Source organism: Stomoxys calcitrans, chromosome 3 (genome assembly GCF_963082655.1).
Source record: "Stomoxys calcitrans chromosome 3, idStoCalc2.1, whole genome shotgun sequence".
NCBI lineage: Eukaryota > Metazoa > Arthropoda > Insecta > Diptera > Muscidae > Stomoxys > Stomoxys calcitrans.
The window spans coordinates 81,841,267-81,853,141 of NC_081554.1; positions in this window are offsets into that span (position 1 = coordinate 81,841,267).

Below are 11,875 nucleotides of genomic sequence, written 5' to 3' on the forward strand. Positions count from 1 at the left end.
AATAGAACTGGCTTTGCTGGTCCCGAGGTCTTATTTCCCTCAATTTTCTTTAATTGACATTTCAATATCCCGAGCTTTGTTAAAAAGTTCTTGGAAAGACTTGACGCTTTCTCGAGGAATTTTCTCTCGGAGTTGAACACAAATTTGTGAAAAAATCATGTTTATAAATGTGCTTTCTGGAAGTCTTTCTGTTAATTGGGAGAAGAGGCTTCTCATTCTATACACAAAGCTATCAGTTGATTCATAAGATCCTTGTTTATCCTGAAATACCTAAGAGTAGATCCTTCAATCTGGTTTTGGTGGCAAAAATGCATCGCACAATAACGCGATGGCATCTGAAAAGGTTCCGGCTTCAAACTTGACCCCTTGGCACCAAAGTGATGCATAACCTTCAAGTAGCAATGCAAGACTAAGAAGAGCCATTATATCTGACATATTTTCTGCCTCCTTGTACACTAAGATTGTGACTTCAACTTCTGCAGTGTTTCGTCCTCCGTTAAAACGTGCGCTGCAAGAACTAAAAGTATAGCGACTCTCTTGACGGACAGTATTTCCTAATAGCTGGGAAAATTGGCTTTCTGCAAGGCCCACAGTAACGGGGACGATATTAGTGGTGGATTTAGAAGTGGAACTTTGCTTGCTAGTAAATGGTGCATTTGGGAGAGGGATTTTGAGGATTAACAGGATTAGTGGTGGATTTGGGACGGGATTAGTGGTGGATTTAGATTGTTTTAAGTCAGAGCCATTTTGCATCGAAGTGGTACTTTGCTCGCCAGTAGATGGTGCATTAGGGAGAGGGGTTTGAAATTATTAGGGACGGACGGAGAGTTTTAGCAAGTGATTGCTCTAAAATGGTGTCTAAAAAGCTTAATGAATTCATTGTGGTTCTTGGCATATCTCAAACATCGGAGTTCGTTCTACAATTTTATTTTGAATACCATCAACCGTTTCCTAATAATGCTTTGATTAAATTTGAAACAAATAACTACAGGTCCCGAAATCCAATTTTACAACAACAATACTTATTGATCTCTGATGAAGCAATTTCCTAACAACCACAACACAATTGTTGCTTATGAGCCCAGGAACGATGAATGCAAGCGAAATATAATTGATGCACTTGAAATATAATTGATATTTTAAATGTTAAATTTAGTTGGAAAAAATAAGATTTTTTTCCAAAATTTTCTACTGGGCGCCAATTGTAAGAGATGAGTTCTCTTGGACAGGATAATTGTCCGACTAAAGGGCTCTACCTTAGTTTTTAAATAATTTCCATTGTATTTTATTTTAGATTTTGTTCCTAGACAAGAATAAGGCAATATTGTACAGAATGCGTCTTAGGAGTTCGCTAGATGCGATAGTCTTAATATCTTCCCGAGTCTTGGCGAATATTTTGGTTTTCTAAGTAAAACACCGAGTTTTGTTTAGGCGACTTTATTTTCCCACAGTCAGACAAGAATGATCCTAAGCTTAACATGTAAGTTACCATTAAGACTTTAGCAAAATCTATTCAATCATCTAGAGTGAAAACAAATCACTGTTCACAAGAACAATTATTTATAAAAATCGAGATTTCGAGCATGAGTTCATAAAGTCACAATCATGTTGAGTATTTAGAAGAGAGAACAGGTATAAGCCATGTAAGATAGAGTGAGACAGCAATATAAAAATATCAAGAGAGTAACATATTGGGTTGCCCAAAAAGTAATTGCGGATTTTTCATATTGTCGGCGTTGACAAATTTTTTCACAGCTTGTGAAAAAATGCAATTACATTTTTTCTCCTGTCAGTTATCAGCTGCTACTTTTAGCTTGCTTTAGAAAAAAAGTGTAAAAAAGTATATTTGATTAAAGTTCATTCTAAGTTTTATTAAAAATGCATTTACTTTCTTTTAAAAAATCCGCAATTACTTTTTGGTCAACCCAATAGTTACTCGACGAAAGGCTTACACAAAGCAAGAATGTATTTAACAGAAATGAGTATTATATACATCGACAAGCTCGTATTGACATTTACTCTGCTTATCATACGACTGAATGTTGGTGACGCTAAACATGTACATGAAAATATTATTGGGTTTTTACAACATAAATATATTAATAAAAATTAATAAATTATATTGAAATATATTTAATATATAATTACAATTTATTAAAAATTTATAAACTGCTCTTTTTAGAAGCTTTATGCGTATGCGTTGAACGCCTAAATTCGAATCCTGGCGAGACCGTCAAAAAAAAAAATCAGCGGTGGTTTCCCCTCCTAATCGGACCATAATTGCGTTTTTGCCAGCCCGATCAAAATCTCGTTCGGCTGAGGGGACCAATTTTGAAGGCCCCCCAATGGGCCCTCGGGCGATCTAAAGCCCTGGAATTTTGCTCATAAGCAGGCCCACACTTCAGCTATAACCATATAAAATTTCATGATAATCTTTATCTGTTCGAAAATGGCAGACTTAATTCAACTTATTTTTTTCCAATCCCACTGTGCGTTCGATGGTAGGTTGTTCTAGTTTCTAATCTATCCATGCAAATTCCAAATGTGCAAAAACATTGTGTACTAACATGATATTCTAATAGGTTTTGCATGATAAATGTAATATTGGGTTGCTTAAAAAGTAATTGCGGATTTTTTAAAAGAAAGTAAATGCATTTTTAATAAAACTTAGAATGAACTTTAATCAAATATATTGTATAATTGCCATTTTGTTCGATAACCTTTTGCCATCTTCCTGGCAAATTTAGTATTCCACGCTCATAGAACTTCTGGCCTTTATCTGCAAAAAACTGAACCAAGTGCGATTTTATAGCCTCATCATTGCCGAAAGTTTTACCATTTAAGGAGTTCTGCAAAGATCGAAATAAATGGTAGTCTGATGGTGCAAGGTCAGGGCTATATGGTGGATCCATCAAAAGTTCCCAGCCAAGCTCACTCAGTTTTTGGCGAGTGACCAAAGATGTGTGCGGTCTAGCGTTGTCCTGGTGAAATATGACACCTTTACGATTGACCAATTCTGGTCGCTTCTCCTTGATGGCTGTATTCAATTTGTCCAATTGTTGACAGTAAACATCCGAATTAATCGTTTGGTTCCTTGGAAGCAGCTCAAAATATACCACACCCTTCCAATCCCACCAAACAGACAGCATAACCTTCTTTTGGTGGATATCAGCCTTTGAAGTGGTTTGAGCTGGTTCACCATGCTTGGACCATGATCGTTTTCGACTAACGTTGTTGTAAACAATCCATTTTTCATCTCCAGTTATGATTCGTTTTAAAAACGGATCGAATTCATTGCGTTTAAGGTGCATATCACAAGCGTTGATTCGGTTTGTTAAATGAATTGACGCCACACAAACAAATGTAAACAAAATTTCGCGCACTTTTTTTCTAAAGCAAGCTAAAAGTAATAGCTGATAACTGACAGAAGAAAGAATGCAATTACGGAGTCACAAGCCGTTGAAAAAATTTGTCAACGCCGACTATATTACTACTATATTACCGACAATTACTTTTTGGGTAACCCAATATTTGGCGTGTAGATAATGATGTGCTCTCATGTCTCATATCTTCGTTTAAATACACTTTCTAACACAACTTTCTAAATAGTACCAGAAACTCCCACATACTTATTGAAAGTTTCAATAGTACTATTCTTAAAAGATCTTACCATAATCGCGTTTCGCGTCTAAAGAATTTTTTACCGCAAAATTTAAACGATTTTGCTGTAAACCCTTCAGCATTCAAAAGAAATTAAATTCTTTATTTCCGTTCTTTAGGCAGCTAGAGTCACTGTTGCTATATTTTATTGCCATAGATTTTGTTAATGCCACACAATTTTTCTACTTGGTCACCCTAAACTACTTTCTAAGTTCCGCAACTGTTAGCATACTCCCGAACTCGTCAGCTTTCCCGCTCAATACTTTGCGTGTGTATGTTTCTCTCTTTGTGCTAAAGATGTCGTGCTTTACGTAGCCTTGTGTACTCTGTCGGCCTTTTGTCTTTTCTTTTTCCTTAAATAATCCTACTTGTTGTCTGAGCTTCAACCACTACTGTTGTTCCTGTTAATAGTTTCGTTCAACCTCCATTACAGAGTTTTCTTTTTCCATCCAATAAACCCTCTGTATTTTCAGTATTTTATTAAGTCATATTTTAAAATCTTTCCTTTCGAGTCTCCCTGACAATATGCTTGATAGGATGGGGGAATACTAATCTAATCACTCCATTTGTAACACTTCGAAATATTTGTCTAAGACCCCATAAAGTATATACCCTCCAACATAGGATGGGGTATATTAATTTCGTCATTCAGTGTCTGTAACTACTCGAAATATTCGTCTAAGACCCCATAAAGTATATATTCTTGATCTAATGACATTTAAAGTCGATCTAGCCATGTCCGTCCGTCCTTCAGTCTGTCAAAAGCACGCTATCTTTCGAAGGAGTAAAGCTATCCGCTTGAAGTTTTGCACAAATACTTCTTAGTGTTGGTGGCTTGGGATTGTAAATTGGCCATGTAGGTCCATATTTTGATATAGCAGCCATATAAACCAATCTTGGATCTTGACTCCTTGAACCACTAAAGGGCGCAAATATTATCCGATTTGGCTGAAATTTTGCACAAAGTGTTTTGTTATGACTTCCAAACCGATCTGGGGTCTAGACTTCTTCAAATGGTGCCCAATGACTTCTACTATGGTCTTCAACATTCAATTCATTTATGGTCCGAATAAGATTCGGTCGAACATAACACGCTCTTACTTGTTACACCCACCACTGAAGGATGGGGGCATATTCATTTCATCCTTCCGTTTGCAACACATCGAACCATCCATTTCCGACCCTATAAAGTATATTTATTCTTGATCACCGTAAAAATCTAAGACCATCTAGCCATGTCCGTCCGTCTGACTGTTGAGATCACGCTACAGTCTTTAAAAATAGAGATATTGAGCTTTGCACAGACTCTTTTTTTTTGTCCATAAGCATTTTAAGTTTGAAGGCTATATCTTGATATAGTCCCCATATAGAACGATCCGCCGATTTAGGGTCCTAGGCCCATAAAAGCCACATTTATTATCCGATTTTACTGAAATTTTGGACAGTGAGTTGTGTTAGGCTGATGAAGAAGAACCAGCAAAGAAGTCTTTTGAAGGCAAACACGGTGGTACACGCAAACCGGGAAGACCAAAAGCCCTATCGAAAGATCAAGTTGTGGGAGACACCTCGAAACTTGGTGTCAGAGATTTTAGAATAAGCGCAGAAGATCGAGGCGCTTGGAACGCTATTCTACGTTCGGCTAGTGGGAGAAATATTCTGTCATAGCCAATTAAAGTAAAGTAAGAGTTGTGTTAGGCTAATCGACATCTTTCTGCAATTTGGTCCCGATCGGTCCAGATTTGGATATTGCTGCCATATAGTTATTAGACCACTCAATATCCGTATCGAATTTGGGCCAAATCGGACCATATTTCGATATAGCTGCTATGGGGCCATAAATTATGAATTTTTCACCGGATTATGACGAAAGGTTTACATATATACACGAGGTGGTGTGTATCCAAAGTTCGGCCCGGCCGAAATTAACGCATTTTTACTTGTTAGTTGATGAAAGATGATTAACAAAAGTTGTTAAAAATACACTAGTTCATCCTTTTAATATCAAAATTTAAAGATCCCTGAAGTCTGAATTTGTTTATGTGATTTTGCCCTTGTTTCTCATCACTGTCAGTGAAGGCAAAAGAAATTACACCCTATATGAATGTACGAAAAAAGTTCCCAATTGACGCCAAGCAACACCGTCATGATTTGTTATCATGAAGAGGCAAAGACAAAGCCTCTTTGTTTTTTTTTCTCTCTCTCTCTTCTCTCATATTTTTATACCCTCCACCATAAGATGGGGGGTATACTAATTTCGTCATTCTGTTTGTAACTACTCGAAATATTCGTCTGAGACCCCATAAAGTATATATATTCTTGATCGTCGTGACATTTTATGTCGATCTAGCCATGTCCGTCCGTCTGTCCGTCCGTCCGTCCGTCCGTCCGTCTGTCTGTCGAAAGCACGCTAACTTCCGAAGGAGTAAAGCTAGCCGCTTGAAATTTTGCACAAATACTTCTTATTAGTGTAGGTCGGTTGGTATTGTAAATGGGCCATATCGGTCCATGTTTTGATATAGCTGCCATATAAACCGATCTTGGGTCTTGACTTCTTGAGCCTCTAGAGTGCGCAATTCTTATCCGATTGGAATGAAATTTTGCACAACGTGTTTTGCTATGATATCCAACAACTGTGCCAAATATAGTTCAAATCGGTTCATAACCTGATATAGCTGCCATATAAACCGATCTTGGGTTTTGACTTCTTGAGCCTCTAGAGGGCGCAATTCTTATCCGATTGGAATGAAATTTTGCACGACGTGTTTTGCTATGATATCCAACAACTGTGCCAAGTATGGTTCAAATCGGTCCATAACCTGATATAGCTGCCATATAAACCGATCTTGGGTCTTGACTTCTTGAGCCTCTAGCGTGCGCAATTCTTATCCGATTGGAATGAAATTTTGCACGACGTGTTTTGCTATGATATCCAACAATTGTGCCAAGTATGGTTCAAATCGGTTCATAACCTGCCATATAAACCGATCTGGGATCTTGACTTCTTGAGCCTCTAGAGGTCGCAATTATTATCCGATTTGCCTGAAATTTTTTACGACGGATTCTCTCATGACCATTAATATACGTGTTTATTATGGTCTGAATCGGTCTATAGGCCGATACAGCTCCCATATAAATCGATCTCTCTATTTTACTTCTTGAGCCCACAAAGGACGCAATTCTTATTCGAATTGGCTGACATTTTACACAGGTCTCCAACACATAATTTAATTGTGGTCCAAACCGGACCATATCTTGATATCGCTCTAACAGCAGAGCAAATCTTTTCTTACATCCTTTTTTTTGCCTAAGAAGAGATGCCGGGAAAAGAACTCGACAAATGCGATCCATGGTGGAGGGTATATAAGATTCGGCCCGGCCGAACTTAGCACGCTTTTACTTGTTTTAATTTCATACTCCTGAGATGACTTATCTTGAGCGATCGCTAATCGATTAGATGCTTATTGTGAGAGCGTCAAGTGGAGCAAAAAGCCGGCTATGTATTTATATACGCTTGTATAATGTACGGATTCTGTGAGATAAGCGTATGCACTGGTTTTTGTATATTCCTCTTCCATCAATGCGATTGTTTTAAAACCGGTTGTTAATCGCTTGGGGCGTGTGCTGGAAAGAAGCCACCAAAACAAGTGAATTCCCCGAAAACCCGATGGTTGTCTGACGTAAGTGTAATGTTTGTTTATTGCCGTAGACGCCGCAATGTCTATCATTGTTGTTTTTGTTTTTCTTAAAAAGTATCTTTATTTGAAAGCTATAAATATTGTCTCTTATTGTTTGGGTCATGTTAGTGATTTTCAGCGAGAACATTGCTCGGAACTGATAAAGCATCTTCATATTAAGTTTGGGTTTTTCCAATCTATCAATTGAAATCAATATACCAATACCCCAAAGGTGAATCTAATATACTTTCCACCATGGATCGGGTTTGTGATCGGTTCAGATTTGAATATAGCTTCCACCACAATTTTAGGGCTAGAGCTATGAAACTGAAATTTAGGTGCTATCTTTATATGAGAGCTGTATCCATTTTTTGAGGCCACACAAATCAAAAAACCATCATAAAAACCCCTTTAACGGACATGTAGGCCGGTCAGGATAGAATAAGAATTTGATATCAAATTTGGCAATTTTTCGAGTGTAGAGTTCAAATTTGGCTTCCTCGGTACCAATTATGAGGTACATCCCACTTCCAAAAATCCTCTTAAAGAAAATGTTGGTCGATCGAGAGAATAAGGGAATCAAACAAAACGGCATTGTAAGTAGAATTCGAATCTGAAATAATATTAGACACCAAGTTTCTGGCGAGCTGAGTGATCCAGTAAAAAAATAGCAAAAACGGACATGTATGTTGGTTGACCGAGACAACATGGGACAAAAATGAAATTTCTTTGGAAAAAGAGTAAAAATTTGACCGCCTCCTACTACAGAAAGAGGCGGACTATATGGCGCACCGACTGACCGCAATATTCGAACTGTGCCTAGCACTTGCGCATACTACGATGGCTTGTCAGGAGGTAAGGGTGGTGTTTATAGCACAGAGTTATCGTGGACAGCAAACTGAAGGTTCACAAATGTTGGACATAATGTTCACAGACTGGTGAAATGGGGCATGAATCCAAGGAAAGTCCACTGGCTCTACAGGAACATAATTAGACCAATACTAATATACGTCTCAGTTATTTGGTGGACTGCGATGAGGAAAAAGTGCAACACAAGGACAATTCAACAGTTTCGCAGAACTTCTTGTCTTGGCATAGGCGGGTTATGAGAATCTTGCAGAATAGGGCACTGGAGTATATTCTAGATATCCGACCCATAGACATACAGATTAAGTGTGACGCAGCCGCTACGACCATGAAAGATATTCTAAGATGGCAAATCGGAAAATCTTGGTAATAATTCTGGAATTTTGAACGGTAGGAGATATGGATACGAAGCTAAACATAGTCAATATTGACGCGTTTTTCAACAAGTATACAAAATATGAAGACCCAAGTGGGTCCAGAGGATAATACATGGGGCTTGAAAAGTGGTCACCTCGAGCATGTACATTTTTTAATTGCTCGCCAAACAGTCATCTATGGACCAATCGGCTTGATTTTGAGCTTCTATAACCCTACCAAATACATGCTGAAATATAAAGTGTATCTCTAACAATTTATGAGTTATTGGATTAACAACAAATCTTTTTTGAGAATTTTAGTGAAGGTATCGCTGGTATCGTCGTACAAAGGGCCAAACGGCAAAAATTTGGATAAAATTCTACAACTTTTACAACTGCTATATGTCCATATATTTAATACATGGTGAGGAACAGGGTGTCAAAGTTGACCACTTTCGACTTTTCCAACTTTAGGACTCTAAAACAAATAAAAGTGTGCTAAGTACGGCCGGGCCAAATTTAATACACCCTCCACCATGGATCGAATTTGTCAAGTTTTTGAATAACTTTTTCATATACATATATATATGAGCTATATCAAGTTATTGACTCATATGGCCCGTACTTGTCGTGGCTGTTAGATGTCATAGAAAAATTTCAGACAAATCGAGAAAATTTTTGCTCCCTCCAGTGGCTCAGAGTGTAAAATTGGGAGAAAGGTTTATATGGCATCTATATCAGGTTATCAACCAATTTAGATCACCTTGGATCAGTTGTTGGAAGTCATTCCATAACGACATACATATGCAAAATTTCAACCAAATTGAATAAGAATTGCGCCCTCTAGAAGCTCAAGAAGTCTAACCGAGATATCGGTTTATATGGCGGTTATATCAGGTTAAGGACTGATTTGTACCACACTTTGGTCAAACCAAAACACTTCAAACAAAACACTTCATGCAAACAAAAGCACTTCATGCAAAATTTCAGCCAAATTGGATAGTAATTGCGCCCTCTAGCTGCTCACAAAGACTAGACCCGATGTGGGTTTCTATGAGAGCTGTATCAGGTTATGAACCAAATGGGATAAGAATTAGGCTGTCTAGAAACTAGAGAAGTCTAGTCGGTAGATCGGTTTATATGGCAGCAATATCAGGTTATGAACCGATCTCAATTGTTGGAAGTGATAACAAAACACCACGTGCAAAATGTCATCAAAATCGGATAAGAATTGCGTCCTCTAGAAGCTCAGGAAGTCAAGACCCAAGATCGGTTTATATGGCAGCGATATCAAAACATGGATCGATTTGGCCCATTTACTACCCAACTGACCTACACTAATAAGAAGTATTTGTGCAAAATTTCAAGCGGCTGGCTTTACTCCTTCGAAAATTAGCGTGCTTTTGACAGAAAGACGGATGGGCAAACGAACGGACAGACGGATGGACATGGCTAGATTGACTTAAAATGTCATGACGATATAAAAACTTTATGGGGTCTAAGACGAATATTTCGAGTTGCTACAAATAGAATGACGAAATTCGTATACCCCATATCCTATTGTAGAGGGTGTAAAAAGGATCATGTGAATCTCTATAGCTGATTGGATGAAAAATATTTTTTTTTTTGGCAAAAATTGGCAAAATTTTTCAAAAAACATATTCACATTTCCTTCAAGTATTCGCAAGCTTTGGTCATCGAAGCATTCATCATTTCTCTCTATTTTCACAAATTAAAGATATTAGATCCATGGTGGAGAGTGCATAAGATTTGGCCCTGCCAAACTTAGTACGCTCTTACTTGTTATTTATAAAAGTGTCCCTGCTAAAGGGAGCCCAGACAACGTAGGACCTTGAAATTTTGCACACGATCTCGCTAACACCGCAGCTCTAACTATTCCAAAGACATATCTCACGGCATTTTTTTACTAGTCTTTTCGATTTTCACCCACTGTGCGATACTTGAAGTTGAGTGCAAGGCACTGCTACCAGCGGTACAGTCTTAGTTTGACGGAACTTTGGCAAAACGTGCTAACGTGTGGATTTTCGTGTGTCTATGTTAAGATTTTGTCTTATTAGACTTTTAGTCACAAGGAATCATTAAAATTTGTATTAAATATACACTGGCTACATAGCTAGGAATATTGCTTTTTGTTAATATATCAAGATTTGAAAACATGTTCTTACTTTTGTAGTCAATAACGTCAAATGATTTATTGTAAATGTTTTTGCTTTGAGAAATGTTAAAAAAAACTTTGTGAATGTTCAACATGGGAATAAATTTTTTGTTATCAGTTATTAATACTTCAAAGCTGAACTTGTTACTCTCTTCTATACTAACATCGTCATTCGTTTAAGATCCCATAAAGAATTTATTCTTGATCGCCATCACATTTGATCGATCTAGCCATGTTCGCCGGTGTGGCTGTCGAAATACACGCTATCTTTCGAACAAGTGAAGTTTGCCGCTCAAAATTTTTCACAAATGTAAGTCTATATCGGTAAATAAGTCCATATTGGTCTAAGGCTAGGTTAGGCTAGGATGATGCCAAAACCTTATCGTCTAGACATCCACATTGCCCAGATTAAGGCCCATTGTGATTTCTCATTTTCCCTCTTTTCCTTGCGATGAAGCAAAGCAAACCGCCCTTTACCGTACTCTCTGAAACCACCCAGTTCTTGTAGTGCCTGAGAGAAAAAAGAACACAGTATCCTGTTTCTACTTTGACATAAAGCAGGACATTGGCAAAGAAAGTGAAAGCTGTCCTCCGAGGCGTCGATCTCATGACACCGCCAACAGATATCATCATTTCTAAAGCCAATACGAAACAATTGTTTACTTAACTTATTATGTCCTTACACCATCTGATGCCTTGAACTTAATGTTACATCTTATGCCTCTGGACATTGTGGCTACCCAAATTGCAGCGACCACGTGAGGTTAAGGGAGCTTTCTCATTGGTCATGTGGCGGCTATGATGATGTTCCCAGGTTCCAGGCAGTGTGGATTACACCCTACCTGTGTCGTTTTTTGATAAAAATTACTGTACCACTATTCCTGATTGAACCGACTGGAACTACGATATCCCTGGTAACAGAAGTTCCATAGACTTCTTTACGGATGGTTCCCAACTAAACGACCAGGTGGGCTTTGGGGTGTACTCTAAAGATCTTGAAGTGGTCATATCGAAAAAGTTACCCGACCACTGCAGTGTGTATCAATGCGATAACGAAGATTGGCATAAATATCTTCTCAGCCAGGTAGCCATTACATCCCTGGAGAACGTATTTCTGAACACAAAACCGCCCTCGACTGTTG